We start from the raw sequence: 20965 nt of genomic DNA, 5'->3' as shown, positions 1-20965 counted from the left end.
AAGTTCAGTTCCACAGGACTGTGTTAGAACTTTGTGGAAGGAATTAACAAGATAACGTGACCCATGATTTTCAATGGCAGGCAAACATAAATGGTGTAGTTAGCAGAACACATTTATGTAATTGAAGTTGACAGCCTAAACAAATCAAAACATAAATGTTCATCTTGGTATTATAAAGGCACTCAATAGCTCAAGTCCAGAGTCAAAGTCAAATACTTATATTAACGCATCATAGAATTGCTAGATATTTTACTGTCACATCATATCTTGGAAGCTTTTTAAAAGGAGCTCTGACAGCTCAGAAAGTAACTTTTATCAATAACTCTGGCCATAATCTTTAACACGTTCAGGCTTCTTTGATAGCCAAAATGTTGCTTAGTTTTAAAAAAGAATGTTGGTAGAACACCCAAGGCATTTCAGAAAAGGTTTAACTTCTCCATGATTTCATTTGTTTGCTTAGCTACTTCAAGATGTTCCCGTTTATGACTAAGCTGCAGGTGCTCTTCTGTTTATTTTAGTGCCTGTAAACTAAGCCCTTGAACAGAACAAAGCAAGGAAAGCATTAGGATTCAGGTCAAAGAGGAAGGAACTGCAGGACTGTTTCCCGTGAAACACGCTACTTTCTACCTTCCTTCATGAGCATGACTGAACATTACAGAATGGTTTCTGTAAAATGAAATGCTTCTTTTTATTTCTAGACACTGTTAAAAGGGTTAACAAAATGTTCTTCTTTGTTTATTAAAGAATACAGTCAACTACCACAGGACAAAATTCAATTATTATTCATGTTTGGTAATAAATTAAATACTAATTAGGTATGAATTCAAAATAATGTAGCACAATTAGGGCTTACTAGCAACATCAATTTCAGATATCTTGCAAATATCACAATGAGTGTACGTGAAGTGCAACTCAACGCACACAGGCAGATGGTACCCATTTAAGCAGTCCCTATTCATAACCTCAAGACAGCACAGAAATTCTTTTTCACAAAGCTTTTGTTGCCTGTTAACTTGTGCCAACACAGCTACGTTCAGACATTAACAACACAAACAGTAAGCTGAATTGGCTCCCATGGAAACCAGCCAACTTGTTCTTAATTTCTGAAACAAAAACTTGTACAATTTAATCCATTAGTGGAAAAAAAAGAAAAATGTAGAAACTGATAGAAAAATGTGTTAATTAAAAATTCACTGTTCTGAAAATCCTAAGCAGCAGCAATTAATCATACTTTCTTAATATGATTTATGCTAACATCTAAAATTCTCTTTCCTGTTTTTCTCTCATTTAGGACTCTATAATCTCCCTGTAAAAAGCATGGCAGAAGATCATATATAATTAACGGTCCCAAACGACTGGTTTTACTTTGCAAAGTTATTAGAAGTGTTTCATCTCTTCTACGTTGTTTCTTTTAGCTAGAAATAAAACAGAGGCCTAGATTAACATCTCTGACTTAGAAGTTCAATGAATCACCTCTTTTTGTAACATCTCTTTTTGTTTTGTTTACACTGCGTGATGTAACAACAAAAGTACCATCGAAGATCACTAAAGGAGGTAGCAGTTTTAAGATAATGTTCATAGTGCCACTGTCTTAATTAGACCAAACCCTTTGATGATCTACAACTGGAAGATTTTGAAGACTTCCCTATTGCTCCCAAAGGGCTGGTTACCCACAGCTACATACACTATATACACGTATTCATCACATGCACACTGTGTGGATATGAATGCCCATCTCTCTCAACTAAAGGAGGCAGTGGCACAAAATTTCAGCAGTCTCCTATGTCTTTCACTAAATTATTCTCTGCCGTGTTTGTCATTATCCTAGAGTCAGAATGAGTTCTACACTCAATATACTTCTCACATTACTTATTCCAGTTAGCCAAAGCTGCTTCTGAAACTGGACAAATATGACTTTGATTGGCTTAGAAGTATTAATGAGGGCTCTACCAAGTCTACTACAAACTTTAAAAAGCAGTTAAAAGGGAAAGAGCACCTGGGTTTCATCATTTAAATACCAGCTGTCACATTTAGGTTCATGGCTTTAGAAAATCTTTCCTACTCGGTCTTCACTCACTTCTCCAAACTGCATCTAATACAGCAGAGTCAAAGAGCAAATTATTTCACCTGACCCAGAAGCCAACAGTACAAAGTGTCATATTATATTTGGTAACAGGAACCAAACAGCAAGTGTTTGAACGGCAGTTCTACTGCTCATACCCCATGCAGTATGCAGTGACCTGATTTTTTATACAGTAGTGACAAAAGGTCAGAATGTGAATGCAATTATATCACCCATAATAGATTTACACCCCACAGCATCTTCCCAAGAACTGTAATACTTCTTTTCATAGATAGAGTAACAATGCACAGTAAGAAAATGCTGAAATCCAAATGTTTAAGCATGTGCTTTCAGGTAAAAAATAAGCAACAAAACAAAGAATCCTCACATATCCCCACCTTCCTGAACACTGGAAATTAAGCATGAAGATATATTGCAAATAGAATATTTTGGCTTCAAAAATAAAATAATACTCTTTGCAAAAGAAAATGCAACCTTTTTACTTTTCAAATCAAGAATGCTTCTAAGATGCCCACCAGCATCCCTACTAACAAAGCAAGACCATGGGAAGGGATATCACTTATTGCTTTTCTATGAGTACACAACAAAGATAATAAGTAAATCCAACTTAATCCCCAGATCAACATCCATACTCTAAAATAACCAGAAGAAGTATGTTATTAGTAGGGTGCCTGAAGACTCTGATGTTCTGAACAGTTTAATGCTGTAATCCATAGTCCATGCCCTCACAATTTCTCACGATCTCCAAGACTAACATGAACTGGAATTCCATTTTCCATACTGAAATTAGCTAAAGACTAATAGTGCAGAAACTTTAGGTCAGGAGAGTTTATGCTGCCTAAAGCCACTTTCAAAGAAGTCTTAGCTGTTAGACTATTGTATGTTTCAATATTTCATTCTCTAAAAAGCTGCTTGATAAAAAAATGAGACTAACTATAGAACTGTTTACTGTAGAGTTCTGCATTGATTGCTAAACTGAACAGCTTTAACATCCATAAATTTTCTGTTTTTTAGTATTATCACCGATTACAATTTCAAATGAAAAAAGGCACTAAACCTTCCCCTTGTAAAACAATCACCATTCTCATGTCCCTCCACGTTAAATGAAACAAACAAAAAAGTCCTTCACTTACTCAGAACCAGCAGCATCCAAGAATAAGCTGATACAGAAAGAAACATAATGGCCTTCAGAAATACGTAAAAATTTAAGATCCACTCAAGAGAAAGTTAATAAATACAGAGAAAAAAGCCTCTTGTATTCAAAGATATAACTTTCATAGGTGCAGTCTGAAAACTGAGAAAGCCTGACTGCAACAAATTATTTCATTCATTCAATTCAGACCGATCATTTCCAAAGATCTTAAGGAGAATATTGATAAACAACAGTGAAAGTAATAACCTCAAGAATTAACGTAACTCATACAATGTGAGTAAAAGACTGTCTGCAAACTGCTCTGCACAGTAAAGAACGTGGTATTTCTAAATTTAAAGGAAGACACTGCTAATGGATTTTAATACAGAAAGTGCAACACCGCCTTAATCTTACAAAACTTAATTTAAGGAATAACCTTTAGTAAGGGCTGTTTAAAATAGAACATGCCTGGAACACCTACTTCAAATGTTAAAATAATTTAAACTCCAGTTATTGACTAAGTACACAGGTCACTTCTGTTAGAACCACCACATTCACCTGCAATTGTGCTGACTGACAAAATTAGTGGTCTGTCCGATATTTCCACCATCCTACTTCTGGTTACCATGACCTAGTCTAAACTGCTGGGACAGGCAGAAATACCCTTACAGCTCAGGCTGAAGTATTTTTAAATATCATTTTCTAATATCCTTCTGCATAATGCAGAAAAAGCTCTTACTGAACACTTCAAATACACATCAGAGCTAGAGTAACAGACAACTTACAAACTCCTCAGTCTGAAAACATTTGAAGCAATGATTTCTCTCTGACATAGTAATTTAAATTTTATTTGTATATTAGACATTTTTGTTCTTCAACACCTCAATAAAAATCTGCTTGCTTTAGCAATCCTGATATCTGAGACATTTCTATCATCTGACAGTCATCAAAGGTCATTTATCAGGGTGTTTCAAAACACTGGTTAAAGCAATTCACCAACACCAAAACACACCAAGTGTTTAATCATTAATAAATCAGTTTAAAAAAAATGCTGAAAAATTTAATGCCTCTCCTTCCTCAAAGACATATTTTTGAACCCCATTAAAAGACATTTATATATGACTACAGTATATGACTATACTATACTCTATGTTAGAGACCCTGTTAGAAAATTACTGATAATCTGATCAAAACAAGATATTCACTAAATATTATTTGTTAAGATATTATCTCTACAGCCCAGGTTTTTTTTCTTATCTTAACTCCATTATTTCTTTTCTGGCAACTGATCACAGTTCTCTGCTTCCATGGATCATTTCAGTACCCCCTTTCCTTCTCAATTCCTCTTCCCACATTCACTAGTATTTTCCATCTGCCATGTATCAGTAAATCACTTCTATCATACCTATCCCAACTTCCACTTTACCCATCAAATGTTCTCCATGTTCTCCTATTATATCTTTCCTTCCCTTGACCGTTGCCTCAAAGAGATGTTCCCAACCTGCTATATCATCTAGATATGGAGTCTCTTGACTACATCCACTTACTGCTATAGAACTTCATCTTTTGGACTACCTTCTGGCCCTACTACTGACCAAAACATCTAAGAAACAGTAAATTTAGAACTGTGCCTAGGCTCAGAAGACTCCTGTCAGTTAATCAGTCTGGTTTAGTCTGAAAAAAAAAAAAAAGAATGGTATGTATTGTACAGCATCTTATCCATCCTCCACTTCAGACTTCTAGTTTCTCCCTGCGTTGCCTACATTTGCTCCTGCTCTGAACTTTCTCAGAGCAGAGAAAGATGTGCTACTGACTGCTGTAGGTTGTTACCATCTGCATTTCAATGCTTCCTGGAGTCCACGTTCCTGTTTTTCCAGTTCTGTGCAAATGAGTTTTTAAAATTAGGCCTGTTTCACAGGACCCAGTAAGAAAGCAGTCAAATGGTTAAGCTGGTAAAATTGAGGAAGGGTGGAACGTCTGGCAGAAGAAGGAGGGAGTCATGAACCACTCAACTCAGATCTACCGCAGCCAGAACAGCTTGTCTCACCACACTGATCCGATTCCAGGAGAAATCACCACTTACACTACATTATTCACAAAAGCAGAGAAAGATGGCTGAAACCGTCTACAGATGTAGAATGATTCTCTGAAGCTTGTTTCACACTGGAGGATTTTTAGTTCCTGCAGCCACATCGGTGGTTTACATTTTGTACAAACTGATTGCATTTGTTCACTTTTATAAACCGTAGCATTTGCAACTTATACTGTAATTGCTGCTATAACTGACACAGATGCAAAGAAGAATTAATGTAAATAACACATACAAATTCAGAAACAACCAAGACTGAGCAGTAAGTAATGTTTTCTCATTAATTATTTACTTGAAACAAGGTGACCATTACCATTACAAATAGGTTATTAAAATCCTTTTGCTGTACATAAAGCCCTGACGAAATTGCAGCACGTAATACATTAACCCACAAACCAGTGAGGTTTTCAACCATCCCCATAACTTCACATAGTTGCGTGATGTTGTAACTATTCAATATTTACCTAAACTGTATCAGCTAAACTCCAGAAACACTGGAATTTTTGAAGAAGTAAAAGCAAGGCCAAAACAAATGACCCACTTGTTCCCTGATAGCTTATGTTACTGTTATCACATTCATCACTTGTATCAAACCATGAAGGCATTCCTTCTGGTTTAAGTTGTATTTCTCATGGATGTGTTTTTAAGATGATTATTTTTTTTTTAAAGAAAGAGACCTGAAAAAAAAGCTATGAAAGTATTTCCTACCAAGTAACATGATATCATAATGAATACCCAAATGCTCCAGAATAATTAAAGAGATTTATTAGTAAAAAAACTAAGTAATACACAAATGGTACAATTCAAGACAAATGTAATCATTATAAAGATTCCATTAATTTCTGTAATTTTAGCATGTTCAGCAAGCTCCATGTTCAAAATACGCACATTCCAAGTCCCTCTTTCACTGTATTATCACCAACAAAAGATTTAAAAAAAAGCACAAACTCTCCTTTGCTTTCACACTTACAAAGTGACTCACATACAAAAATCAAACACACGGAGAAAGATTGCTAATTCACTACATACAAAAATACTGTTAACATGTACAACTTACACAGTGCTTTAAAACACAAAGTGAGATTACTGGTGACACAGCACGTCCGTATATGTTTAAGTATAAACACTTCATAAGACCATAATTCACTACATTGAGTACTAATCAATGACGTTTATAGATTTCTTTGCTTATGCTAAGTCACAGCTATTACTCTCCTAAAGCTGTACTAACATCTGTTTCTAAATCCTGAAAAGCACCAAGCATGCGTTTAACTTTGTGCAATGTGCGTGGTGTCATGATCAAACACTTAAAGCTTTGCAGGATCAGGACCTCATCAAGCAATACATTTTCATTTTCTAAGAAAGAGGAGCAAAAGAGAGGATTGAGCTAGCAATGCCTATGCCTCTCTGTCTGTCGAAGTCTCCCTCTGCAGATAGGAAATACTGAGAAACTTGTCACTTTGTTAGATGTAAGAGCCATTTGCAGGCATGAACAGGACTTCAGTGGAATACACCACCTGGAACTCTATTTTCACAAGTTTCTCTGCTTCTGAATTTTGTACGAGCTAGCTCTTTTTCATTTACAATAAGGATTGTCTAGCAGACTGACTTTAATGTCTCTAGAATCAAGTTTTCAACAACTGTTTCCTAGCCTTGCAACAGACTTCTAATAACAGAAACAAAATATGGAAATAAAAATGCCATTGTCCACCTTTTTCATGACTGCAAATTATGGCTAATTATCTTGTAAATTCACAGTTGGATAAAGGAAGTAAAAACGTGGGGCCTTTTTTTTTCCCATGTTTGGTTCATTTATGTTTCACTGTTTGGTGTGAAGATCAAAAACGAGCTCAACTATGACTCCTCTCTCACTCTGTTGTTTTTGGCATCATGCTCAGATCTAAAACCAGTTTTCAAGCATTTAATTAATGACTTTAGCCAAGTACCCAAATATGAAATCTTTAAATATGGAGTAAACAAACAGATTCAGCTTATCACACAAGAGCACAACAATTATATTAACATCTGAATTTAATAACAATAATCTGAACACCATTTAATAAATTCTATAATGGGAATTTGCTTTGGAGATTCAGTATATGGAAGATTTTTGCGGTGATGGCTTAAACAGAGCCTCAGAGTAATTTTACAGCAGCTGTCAATCTCTACTGCAAAAGAAAAACATGAAAAACTTTTCTTCCAAAGTGACTATTAAGGAATTTAGGCTCCTAAGATGATAAAAACCGCTCAAGAACCAATGTCAGGAAGAGCAGTTCACTATGCTTGATGCAGCACAGAAAAATTTAATTTACAGATACAAGGATGAAACGTTCATGGTTGTTTTGCAAATAGGCTTAATTCTAGTTGTTGATCTTTTCAGGCATGTTACTAAAAGAGTAGCAGATTCATTCACTGTAAGAATCAAGGGTTGCAGACAGACTAAACCAGGACATGGAGTGAACTAGCATTGTATTTACCACGACAGAAACAAAGCAAAATACCTTCCCTCCAGCTTCATGCTGGAAAAGCAAGAAGCCCTGGCCACTTATCTGAGTTCTTGCCTCGGTGGGCCTGAAGCATTCGGCGTTAAGTTCACCACTTCAATTATACATGAGAACAATCCCCACTGCCTTCAGAATAGCACACCAGACTGTTCCATGTTACCTAAGCCTGTATTTTGGTTATCATGAAACACAATTTCCCCTGTACTCCCACTGGTGAGGCCCCACCTCAAGTACTGTGTTCAGTTTTGGGCACCGCAATACAGAAAGGACATTGAGGTGCTGAAGCAGGTCCAAAGAAGGGTAATAAGTGGTGAAGGGCTCGGAGAACGTGCCCTATGAGGAGAGACTAAAGGAACTGGGGATGTTTTGTCTGGGGAAGAGGAGGCTGAGGGGAGACCTCATTGCTCTCCTCAAATACCTGAAAGGTGACTGCAGTGAGAGCGGGGCTGGGCTCTTCTCACTGTGACAGGACAAGGGGAAATGGCCTCAAGTTGCACCAGGGGAGGTTTAGGTTGGATATCAGGAAAAACTTCACTACAGACAAGGTTGTTAAGCATTGGAACAGGCTCCTCAGGGAGGTGGTTGAGTCACCATCCCTGAATGCGTTCAAAAACATGAGCAATTCTATGATTCCATGAATACTATGCCTAGAAAGCATTATTATTAACCAGCACAGAAGAAGGTGCAGTGCAACTACAGAAAAAGAGAGGACTGTTCATATTTACCTTTAGTATGGAGTAGAATTGCAAAACACTACACAGTGATTAGAAAGAGACAATAATTTAATACAGGGGCTGCTCTGAAAGTGATGCCTGCTATTTCATGATGTCAGCCCATGACCTCAGAGGCGGATGCTGGTGGGATGGCAGCAGAGGCTGAAGCTTCCCACCACCATTCCGTGACATGTTGGTGCCGTGTGACAGATGGCAGCAGAGGGGCACTCTGACAGAACGTGGATGGAGCAAAGGGGTGGAACCGAATTCCTCTATGGAGAAAAAATGGCCCCATTGACATTCATCAATGCTTGCTGAATATTTATGGAGACTGAACAGCGGGTGTCAGCGCAGTGAGGCTGTGGGTGGTGCGTTTCAGGGGTGGCAACAGTCACATTCCAGATGGCCATGCAGGTTTTCACGAGCATGGCATGCAGGCTCTTATTTATCACTGGCAAAAATGCATAACTAATGGTGGTGACTATGTTGAAAAACAGTGTTTTGTAGCTGAAAATTTGCTCTCTCAAATAGTGTTATTGTGCTCTTTGAGTCTGTTGTAGTTTCCATTGAAATAATTAGGAGGTATTACTTTTGGAGTGACCTCTGTATTTTCACTAGTGTAATTCTAGAACATTCAAGTGGACCACGACTACATTTTCATTTGGTACCTTCCATTCTACTATCATAATTTTTTCTTTTCTAATGCTACACTTGCCTTTTTTGATAGAACAGTTAAGTAAGAATTTAAAAGTGATTTGAAATCATACAACAAAAACTGAAGTAGTATTTTGATTTTATTAGTCCATTTCTTCATTTGCTACTGATTTTAGAGCTAAGTGCTTATCAAATGAGATTACTCTCCCTGAAAACTAGCGATTTGTTAACAGTTCAAGCTTCCACAACTTCTTTCTTCTAAGTACGTACAGTTGAGTGATTTAACCTCCCGTTTCCTCCATTAGCTTATTCAGGCTGACCTTGTCCATCTTTAAGAATTAGTTAGGGGATTCTGTTGTCACTGACAGGCAGCCACACAGGATAAGAAAGTCATACTGGAAATACATCATTACTCTTGATGCAGCGGTAAACAACTATCAGGGTTTTTTTCAATTCTGAGATAGATATGTTAATGTTTTATAACGTCAGATACTGACAAATTTGTTCCAAGAGCAGTGGAAATTATAAGGTTGTTTCCTACAAACTTGTGTTCTCTGTCTTCTAAATTCTTATTTGTAACTCCAGTTTCCCAACTGTGCCTCACTTGCCAGCCTTGCTAGACAAATGACAACGTGTCCTATATGGCAAGTCCAGAGTGAATACTTCTGAATGCCCAGACAGCTGCTGCCAATCAGAGCTCTCTCTGATGAGGATTTCTCTACTAAACATCAAACTTGTGAGTACTGTTATAAAATTAGTTGAGATACTTCTCTCAGAAGGCGGCTAACTTGTCAAAAAAAAAAAAAAAAATTACAGGCAAAGCAGGAGATAGCACCATCCAATTAAAAACCCTCTAGAAGCCAGCCAAGTCACATGTCAGGTTCTCTTCCACCAAAAAAGCAAAAGACTTCCACAAGTGATTAGGTGAAGCATAGAGAAATGTTAAGCTGAATATTTCCAAGTGCATTATTGGTAACTTTCACTGCATTTTAAGAACAGGGAAGAAATGTGATTCCATGAAGTATCACAATAGCATTTACACACTAGGAAAGTCAAACTTACCCCATCAGTCAGTGTGGTTACATGAACGGCAAGTTTGCATAAAGGCAGACCACCACACTCTTACAGCCATACTTAAAAATTATTACTAAATTCTGGAAATTGTCCTTGCTTTTTAAGTCAGACTGCACACATGCTTATTCTCACCACATTCCATCATCTAGCTGGGATACTCCAGTGGTAGATTCTAGTTTGGCTAAGGCTGTAAGCAGATTTGTTGGAATACATCAGTGCTCAAGACGCATACTACCTTCTGCATGTATCCAGGAGATTTTGTACTTCATGCTCTTCTTGCAGTCTCTGGAGCAATTCTTAGCCATAAAATTTGTCTGGCTTTTTCAGTAGAGATGGAGTAATGCTCTGTTTTATCTTAGAAGGGCCTCAGCAGAAATAATCAAGGAGGGTTTAAGCTTGGTGCTCTGCCTGGGTTATTTGAAAAACAAAACTGCCCTTCCTTCTTCCAGTAACAAAATCCCTTCTCCTTCCCATACAAAAGATGGTGAGACAGGGAGCGGGATCAGAATTTTCACCAATTCTGTAGCAGCTAAACACCGGAAGCATTCCATTTCTAAACAGCAAATGTTTAAGCTGACATAACCCGTTTCCTTATTGTACTAAGCTGCTTGAATGTTTAGTCTTCCTAACATTGAAGAACAATCCTACTGCAATGTTCTCAGTTACTCCCTGTGAGAAGGCAGCTTCCCGTCTTCATCTACAACAGGATCTATTTAATCAGAACACATTGGTACGGTGGCAGTCCGGAAGTGGCGTGCTGTAACGTGCCCTGCTAGTAGAGTAGCCTGAGTCACTGCTGAGAAGTTGTTAAATATAAACAAAATGCCACTAACATTTGGAAACAGTCTGCAAAAATCTGCAAACGCTTGTAAGGATGACAATCTTCAAAAAAAAGAGAATACATGATTTAATCATATCTGTAATTTTTTTTGCATGAGAAAAAACATTTTTATATGAAAAACCATCAACTTTACCAGGATTATAAAATCAGTACAATTTAAAGTGATACACGGCTCATTAAAAAATAGAAATTTCATACTACAGTTTCATTAATTAAAAAACCTGTGTTAAAGAAATTTCAATCGTTTTTGAGATGCAGCACTTACCTTGGATCTTCCTCCTGTAGTGTCCTCTGTAGTGTCTGTTTTCAGCACATTTCTGGTAAATGGAAAAGATAAGAAAAACAAAGATCATGAAAGATGTCACAAGGATTATCTTAAAAGTTACATATACCATTTCACTCAAGAACTTAAAACGTTAACTTCAGTTTTTCTTTCTTAGCCTTTGCACTTCAACATAAAAGTATCTTCCTGCGTTAAAAATCCTTAAGGTAAACTAATTTCAGTACGTTGTAACTTCACTCTTCAGCACCTTTCATATCATGGCTCAAATTCCAACACACCAGTTATTTGTTTTTCCAGTTACCTCTGGCAAGGGTAACAGTGCTAGCGATGCACCACCCACCCCTTCCAACCCAAGCACAGTACACAAAACAAGTTCTAGCTCCTTCAAGTCCTACTTGCATAATCCTTTACAGCTGGAATGTCTTCACACTTCAAAGTTTAACTGCTCGTTATATTTATTCACTGTAACTTCATGTATTAACAGAAACTTATTTTAGTTACCTACAGATTCCAATACAAATGAACCTCTAAAGAAAAAGGAAACTAATAACAAGCGTATTTTAGCTTTATGCTTTGATAATTCAAACATTTGTTCAATCGTCATTTATTAGCACATTATAGAATACACAGACATCTATGTATATACGCATATGATTATGTCAGCAGAAACCTACTGTGTACTATATTTAGCAAAGTTCAAAAATCACAGTTATCTTGAAGGCTGGCATACATCAAATGCTTTTTCATACACCATTAATGAGGTATTCCAGTTTTGGTTTTGATTCCATAGGTATCAAAATGTCCCAGACAACTCAACTACCCAAATTCATTACTGTTCTGAGAGATGAGTCCTAACAGATTGTATTATCCTTCTTTTAAAGGCTTGCATGCCCAGAGGCTGAAGTTGATGTTACGGCTTCTATACCTATCAAAGAAGGAGGTTAAAAAACATAACACAAAAAAACAGATACAAGGGAAGAGGTTAAAGGATAAATATCAAAATGAACAGCACAGTTGAGGCCCCACCTCGAGTACTGTGTCCAGTTTTGGGCCCCTCACTGCAAAAAAGACATTGAGGCCCTGGAGCGTGTTCAGAGGAGGGCAACGGAGCTGGTGAGGGGTCTGGAGCACAGGGCTTATGAGGAGCGGCTGAGGGAGCTGGGATTGTTCAGTCTGGAGAAGAGGAGGCTCAGGGGAGACCTCATCGCTCTCTGTAACTACCTGAAGGGAGGTTGTAGTGAGCTGGGGGTCAGCCTCTTCTCTCCTGTAACTGGTGACAGGACGAGGGGGAATGGCCTCAAGCTGCACCAGGGGAGATTTAGACTGGACAATAGGAAATACTACTTTTGTGAAAGAGTGGTCAGGCACTGGAATGGGCTGCCCAGGGAGGTGGTGGAGTCACCATCCCTGGAGGTGTTCAAGAAACGTTTAGACATTGTTGAGAGACATGGTTTAGTGGGGTTATTGGTGGTAGGTGGATGGTTGGACTAGGTGATCTTGTAGGTCTTTTCCAACCTTGTGATTCTATGATTCTATGATCAAAATGAACTACAGTTAAAAAAAAAAAGCTATCATAAAAGGTATCCCCCTTTCCTTACGGTATTTATTTAATTCTCCTTACAGTAATTATTTAATCAGTAATCTAAGTGCATTGTTTTTGTTTTTTAAAGACTCAAACACACAAACAAAAAAACTCAATTACTGAGTATATTCCCTATCCAATATTGCATGAATCCATAATAATATCATCAGTTATCTATGCTGATTTCTAGGCTGACAAGCAAGAGTTGTCAAATTTGGCCACATGTCTGTGTATAAACCTCCACCTCCAAAGCTTTCTTTCTTTTTTTTTTCCCCAACTCATTTAGCAGAATCCCACCAGTGGTTTTCATGTTACTGGATGACTGCTTCTAAAAATCCACTTTAAGTCCCATTTTCTACTCTTCTCCAAATACAGCGAAGTCATGAAAGTTGCGCTGCACTTTCAGTAACATTCTAAAGATTTTCTGGTTCCATACTTCTATTTAACAATTGGTGTGATTACCTGGTAGCACTGATAATGTCAGCTTTTAAGCACAAGTTATACCACAAAATCCTAGCAAACCCCAGCTAGTTACACAGGAAATAAAAATTCAGGAAGGAAGCAGATAGCATGTCAAACATTAAGAAAAAAGCTTCATGAAACGCCAGCTGTGCTTTTGTTGAGATCTCTAAAATACCAATTAATTCAAAACCATGGCATTTTCCAATCATAAAGGGAAAAAAAGATGTAGCGTAAGGAAGAAGTGCAATCACCTCCCCATAAGCACAAACTTTAGAACATATTGTACTCACAGTACAAACGTAAGCTACTTTTTTCTTAAAAGATGACTGATGTTAATCTAAGTCTTTTCGACCCTGACAGGAAAGCTATGAGATTCCACTGTGAAACCCGCATAAAGGTGTAGTTTTCTAATACTGACTCAGTGATTAACAGATTACTTGCTTTATTTTGAATTCTGCAGCTTTTTAAGCCAGCTGTGTGCCAGCTGCAGCCACTGAAGCCCTTGCGCTACCCCTCTCGACTGCGTTTCGATGGCCCATAAGGAAGCTTTATGCACTGTGTGCCCAGAAACCAACAGAAGAACTGCAAGCAGAAGGAAGGCAAATCCTCCTCAGGACACAGGAAACACTGCAGGGGAGTGCTTTGCATTGCTCCTTCCATTCAGAAGACCGTCACCCTCACAAACGTTACCTGTACTACACAGAAGTGCACACAGCTCCTGCAGGAACGGCGGCAGCTCTCTGCGCAGAGCTGGCTAACCGAGCACCACCCAAAACCCGTGTTATTTCACTACTAACACAAACGCTTCAGCACTCCCTGGTACAACGGCTTCTGAACAGGTGAGGGACTTGACCGCAGGAGCAGATCTGGGCGATGACCACCAGATCATTCAGCCTCAGCGCTCCGAGGAAGGCAAAGCTTTCATTTAACCCACTTATGTCTACGGCCGGGCCCTGCAGATGTCTTTCTGCCCTCGGCCCGAAGCACGGCACAGGCCCGGCTCCTCACCCATCAGCTTCCGCGTCCTTGACAGAAGAAAAAAGGAGTAAGTCCGTGACCGCCCCACGCGGGCAGGGGGCAGACGGGCACCGCTCCAGGGCGCGCCGCGGGCCCGGCCCGGCAGCCACCTGCGGAGCGGGGCGGCCGCCGAGGGGACACCGCCCTCCGCCGGCGGGAGGAGGGCGCTCCGCTCGGGGCCCGCAGCAGCACGGCGGGCGGCCGCCCCCGCTGGCGCCCGGCCACGGCGGCGAGGCGCGCCGCCACACGCCTCAGCCTCTTTAAGATGGCTCTGGCCCAGGCGTGCGGGCGGCCTACCCAGGGGCCGGGCGGGGGCAACGGGCCGCGGTGCCGCTCGCCGCGCTCCCCTCAGGGGCCGTCCCGCGGCCCCTTCGCCGGCCGACGCCGAGCCGGCGCCGCGCCCGCACCTGAGGCGCGGACCCCGCGTGGACGAGCCCGGCTGGGCGGCAGCACCGCCCGCCCGCCCCCCCCCCTCGCTCGCACGCGCCCTCCCACCCTCTCTCTCTCTCTCTGTGTCTGTCTGTCTCACCCACTCACCCTCGCCCGACGCCGCGGACATGTCCTCTCGCGAGCTCCGCGGCCGAGACCGCCCCTGGGCGCGCGCCCCGGCGGTTGGCCCTCGGGCGGGGGCGGGGAGGCTCGCGCGCGCGCGCTGCCGCCGTGCGGCCCCGTCTCACACGAGTGGGGGCGGGGGTTGGGGCCGCTGCTTCCGGGCACCGCGCGCCCCCTGACGGGCCCGGCCGTAGCTCCGCGCGCCGCTCCGGACGTCCCCCAAACTCTTTCCCCCGCGGCCCGCGGGGCGCCGCCGCACCCCGTAGTGGCCGTTGGCCCCGCCCCAAGGCGGTGCCCGCGCTCGGGGACCGTCCTCTGCGCCGCGCCGGGAGGTGAGGCCGCTCCCTCAGGTGCCCGAGGTGAGAGGGAAGGCTCGGGGTGCGAGTGCAGGCCGCGCCGTGCAGGGGCGCGGCGGAGCCGCGGCCGTAGCGTTAAAAGGTTGAGGCGTCTGAGCTTGACCAGAGATGACACCAGCTGGGAGGGGAACGGCACGCTTCTCAGGAAAGGTTACAGAATCACGGCCTGCGCTCGAAAACGCGCAGTTCCAAAAATGAGGCGTTCGTTCTGCGAGCGTTGCCCGAGCCTGCCTGCACGCGGGGCCGGGCAGGTGCTCCCGGCGCTGCGCCATGGAGGAGCTGGGGCTGCTGCTCGGCGCCGCGCCCGGCCGTGCTCGGCAGCTCCGGTTCTGTTCTGTTTTTTAGCGCGGGGATGAGGAGCTGAGCTGCCACGTGGTAGAACAGCCCGAGGCGGATCTGTCTGCTGTCTCTGGTGCGCGGAGCTCGCCGGGACGCTGTGACCGGCCGAGGCCTCGTGGAAACGAAGCCCGGCTTGGTTCCTGGCTCTAATGAGGTTTTTGGTGCCTTTATTCCGGAAAACACGCACGTACATAAAAAAGAGAGTTTTAAAATTTCTTACGATTTTAAACAGCGTTCTGCTGTGCTTCATTGTAGGCTAATACTTTGACGTTTCAAACGTGGCTTGTTTGAATTAGCTGGGTTGTAAGGGATATTGTTTATTTTGCATTTTAAAGTAGAGCACGTACCTTACACATTCCTCTAAATTACAGTTACTTAGTCAGATTTCAACCAATTTCAGAAACAAAGTGAAAACAGCGATGACCTGGTTGCAGCAATGAACTGTGGAAAGATCTCATTAAAACCTGTGGTTCACTCCAGTTCACTTCTGTCAGCCTCTGAATAAAATAGTTCAGCTGTGAGTCTGCTGTTAGAATTGGCAATGCAAGCAACTACTAATATGTATGCAGTGTAATGTGTGCCATTTAATAAATCGGGATTACAAAACAAGGTGACACTGAATAAAAACAACCTATATCTAAACTTACCATTTTCTTGCACAAATGCCTGGCACAGGGATTAAGATCTTAATCCTGCTTTGCCATTATGTTGTTTGGAGAAGATCCTAAAACTTTGAAAGATAAAGCAGAAAACTGACAAACGTACTAGTTCAGCGAATAACTATTGTGCCCAAACATCATGTCCTCATGTTGAGAGAAATGGTCCTCTAAACTCAGGACAAATTATTACATGTGACCAAACAGCTATTGTCATTAACAAAAGTGGCAGAAAAAGTGTCAGAGATGTGTGTTACAGGGAAGTAGGAAGACATACACACCTTAAGAAACCTCTGCAGTTCCTTTAGTTCAAGGAACTTTTTCAACAAAAAGATACTTTTCCCATAGTCAGAAATTAGTAATTAGTAATGAACTGCATTTGCAAACTGATTCTTACTGTTTGAGTTTCAGCGCAGGTATTCATCCCAGTACCAGGGATTCAGCTGAACACTGAAACATCTGTCTTTCACGTTCAGTTTCTAGGGACAAATCAAGGAGGCTTCACCAAGTCATTGCAATGACCGTGCCTACGTCGTCCGTCAAAATTGGTATTGCTCCATTAAAATCCTTATTGTTTAATGTTTTGGGAGTAAAAAGTTAGTCTAGAGAGTTCTAGGAAAACTAATAATTAAACAAAAGATCTCCACCTACGTATTCATTGGTGCACACAAAACCTAAAGTAATGGGGGAAAACAGTAAATTCTAGTGAAGAACTTTGAGCATGAATGGTACTGAAAATGAGTTGTCAGATAATTACGCCAGATAAATCAGGTTATGTCCTTTTCTCCCCTTCAGATACAGTGAATAATAGGAGTATTTGCTCTTTTCATCTTACTCAAGTTGGTGTCCATTCACAATAAAAATCATTTATTTTCTGTTCTCCTCAAAACAAACGCAAGCAAACCCTGTGTATGGAAAGATTAAGCTGACAAAGTTCAGTCTGCCTCTTCACCTTTTTGTTCTACATTTAAGTTAGCCAAATAATTCATAGGACTGCAAAATCAGAGAAAAAGAATTATCTGTGATTTCAGGTGACAGCAGCGTTTATTCATATTTCTGTCTTGTGTGTAAAAATAGAAATTACGTCATTAGTTCAGAAATGCTTTGCCTCCTTACAGAGCATACGTAATATATGGAAACAAGCATGTACTTGTGCAAGAGATGCAAAATCTTTCCAATGTCGCATGCAGCATCGATTATTTAGTTATTTCAACTCGTGCAAGTATTGAAGCATCAGTAATTAATGTATTAGAATGGTATGGACGTGGTTGATACTGTGGAATAACTGAGTTTTACGCGGTAAGGAATACTGTGTAGTGCTGAAAACCTGAAGAAAGGAAGTATCAGAAAAAAAGTTGTATTAGAAGGTTCACATTAAACACGGGTGATGCTCATTTCTTGAAGGTGTTTGGATGCTAGCTAATGCATGGAAAGGAGGATGCATTTAAAGAAAGAAAGAACTTCTCGATAATGATATCTCCCGTGTCATCTCTCAATGGAAATTGTCCAGCTCATCACAATAGCTCTTGACTTGGAGCACCGCCTTTCCTGTCTCGGGCACAAACATTTGTGGCACTTCCTTCTCACTGCAGAGAAGTTCAGTCACAGAACTTGGCGTTTGCCTCCAAGAATAACAATGAGCTCTATGTTCCCTTACTTGCAACAGAAATAAGCGTAACGAACAGAGGTGGAATGATTTAAACTAATAGAGTAAAGCTGTTGTCTGAAAGGACGGACCTGTCATTCTGTTGCAGCACTGTTTTGTTGCTATAAACTACTGGTTATGAGAAACAGGCAAATAAGAGAATATCAGTATTTTAAAAATCAAATTATTGCACAAATTAAATATTTGTTGTGATTTATGATGAGTACTTATTTCATCATGAAATTGAAAGCTGTATTTTATGGAAGGATAATGTTTAAAGAAACAATGCAAAAAAATCAGAAACGACCTATGCTTTTGGTTCTCTAACAGGTATTACATAAAGAATTTCTTCTAGAAATGTAGGCACTGTTCGGTTTTGTTAATGGGAGAACATTCATTAAAGCACACAGTAAACGTATTCTGTAATTAATGTAATTAGCACAAAATTACCAAAGTAATATCTATAGTATTGTGCATTTTTGCACATGTCAAAGTCCTGTCGAGTACAAGCCGTGCTGGTGAAGTCATCAGGGTTTGTCTGAGGCGTGTCTGTAGAGTCTCATGCAGTGTGACACCGCGCAGTCATTTGCATCTTCCAGAAACTTTCCAGCAGTTCTTTCCTAAGCGTCTCGGAATGACAGGTTTCATTATCAGTCTTCCAGAAAACAAGGCCATATGTGAGTTGATAATTTCACTGTTGCAAATGCTATAACCAGTGCATCCCTTTGACTAATTATAAATAGTAACTTGCTGCTGTTGTTTATAGAAGCACGCTGTCTTGACATGCCTGCGTTCAGCAGGTCTTCTAATCTATTTTTCTTTTTCTGATATGTAAGTATTTGGTAACTACATAAAAGAATCGCACGCGCATCCTGGGAAGGAATTCCATGTACACCGGTCAGTAAAATCCCATTTCCAGTACTAGTGTAAATTCTAGCAAATAATTAAAAAAAAAGTTGGTGTATGTATTCAGGTAATGTTTTTTTTTCATTATCCCTATCTCCAGGCATGGTGATGCTCAGCTGCAGCTCATTGCTCTTCTCAAGAAAGCACTTGAAGCTTCTATCTTCTAATACAAATGACTGAAGTACTTTGTTTAAAATGTAGCCAAACTTGTGCTGCCTTAGAGACAAGCTTTTATTCATGAGTTACCTTGCCAACCACAATTAGCACCCTCTCAGATGAAGTGTATCGCACCTCTGCACTGCTTTGCAGAAATGAGTTCTACTTAGCATAAAAATACAATTTTTTTTTAATCGTCATAAGGGTATCTTGAAGCAATTCAGACTTCTTTAAATACCATTGTAGAACATGTTGGAAATACACCGTCATGGAAGCACAGGAAACAATGTGTTCATGACCATAAAATACATTTCAGTGCATGGGATAAAAAATTACACATTTCAGAGTATTTCTGTAAATCTGCCTTTACCCGGGAGCACCAATGAATCGCTTCTTTTTCTTTTTTTTCTCCTGCTCAGGTTCCAGCTAGTACACAGTGTTTGAGTTTTTTTGGCTCATAATTAATGCTTACTGAATGATTAGCCTGTAAGGATTTTAATTATGTGTTATTAGGATCCATTTAGTGGGAAGAACATTTTATAATGCTTCTTCATTGCTGCAGGTATTTTTGTCAGAAAGTAATTCCAGTTTTTCCAGCATCTATATGGAGCATACATAGTCCCCAAAGGAAGCCAAGTGAAGCCTGGGAAGTTCATTGCAGGATGTGGCTGTAGAAGTTGCTTGTAGGAAATTTTGATCGTGTCTGAACAAAAGGGAAGTTTTCTATTAACACTGCAGAGGTGCTTGCCTTATTTTCGCTGTGCAAAGAGATTAGTTCCCATTTCTCTGGGTAGGTCTTTAAGTGGGAGATACATTAGCAAATACCTATTATCTCTGCACTTCAATCATTTTAGGCAGTTTATATCCTCAAAGATTTGAGTTATCCAGAGAAAGATAAATGCAATTAGTAGATTTAGCTCCCATAGCATATAATGCCAGCTGTGTCTTTTATGTGGGATATTCTATTTTTTGGTAGAATGCATTGAGTAAATATCACAATTTTGCCATGTAACTTGCAGGACCACAGAACAGTAGTGCAGTTGCACTACAATTGAGCAGGCTATTTTGAAACTAGGAGGTTAATTGTCTTATTGTTAATAATCTTCTGTCAGTCTCATCTAAATAGTAATTACTGTATTCCAATACATTCTTTAAAGGCCTGAGGTCAAGATAAGAACGAAGAAAATGTTCTACGCACTGTAAAAATGACTCCTTTCTCCTAAGATCACAGGATGTAGGTGAATATAAGCGCCTGGGTTGTTCAATCTATTTTTGCACTGTATTTTAGCTAACATGGAAGCAACACCTTTGATGGGCAATCTTCCTTACCCTAAATATGGGTGGTCCAATCAGTGGCAAAACAATGCGGTTGCTTGGAGTTTGGGAAGCAGAGCTGCAGTGTGGGGTTCGATAGCTGACAGCTGTGATGCTGTCAGTGCAGAAGCACCTGAAACAGGCACAGAAAGTCACTGACTGATGTGTGTGGATTTGAGGCAGCACTTGTATGAGAAGCAGCTGTTAGCTGTGCAGTGCTGAAGGCTGCTGCAAATAGCTGAAGAGACTTGGGAAGCCTTCTGGGTCTGCCTTTAGGGACTGCTTTTCTAGCAAGCTGAAGATAGATTCTGTATTTCTGCAGGGGACTCCAGAATCTCTGTTCAGTCTTCTTGCCACTGGCAACAAACACACAAAGAAAAGCCCCTGATAGTAATACTTATTGTCCCCATCCAGCAAAGGGACTAGGTACAAGGAATATTATTCATCACCACGATGCCAGTTTAGCAGGCCTTGCAAAAATGTTCTGTCCTTTCCTTAGAAATACAGGAAAAGCCCTGCTGAAACTACTGAATACGTTCTTTCCCGTTTTGGAAAGCATCTTCATAGAATCTTAGAATGGCCTTCTGCTCCAGATCACATAGTCTGC

General features: G+C 40.6%; 1 protein-coding gene and 1 long non-coding RNA gene across 6 annotated transcripts in view; one reads left to right on the top strand and one right to left on the bottom strand.

The window, feature by feature from the left end:
• Positions 1-15066, bottom strand: part of MKL2 (MKL1/myocardin like 2) — a 78036-nt gene extending 62970 nt beyond the window's left edge. For 3 of the 5 annotated variants that reach the window (XM_021411185.1, XM_021411191.1, XM_021411188.1), the window contains exons 1-2: positions 14972-15066; positions 11356-11407 (exon numbers count right to left, since the gene is read on the bottom strand). The gene's annotated coding sequence lies outside the window, so the exon portion shown is untranslated. The other 2 variants (XM_021411186.1, XM_021411187.1) reach the window with 2 other exon arrangements.
• The window catches only part of LOC110405685, a 382975-nt gene continuing 377290 nt past the window's right edge, over positions 15281-20965 (top strand). Inside the window, exon 1 of the long non-coding RNA XR_002443056.1 lies at positions 15281-15345. This is a non-coding gene — a long non-coding RNA (uncharacterized LOC110405685). The remainder of the gene's footprint in view (positions 15346-20965) is intronic.

This window comes from Numida meleagris, chromosome 13 (genome assembly GCF_002078875.1).
Source record: "Numida meleagris isolate 19003 breed g44 Domestic line chromosome 13, NumMel1.0, whole genome shotgun sequence".
In the NCBI taxonomy this organism is placed as follows: domain Eukaryota; kingdom Metazoa; phylum Chordata; class Aves; order Galliformes; family Numididae; genus Numida; species Numida meleagris.
This window is presented reverse-complemented; position numbering and strand designations above follow the sequence as displayed.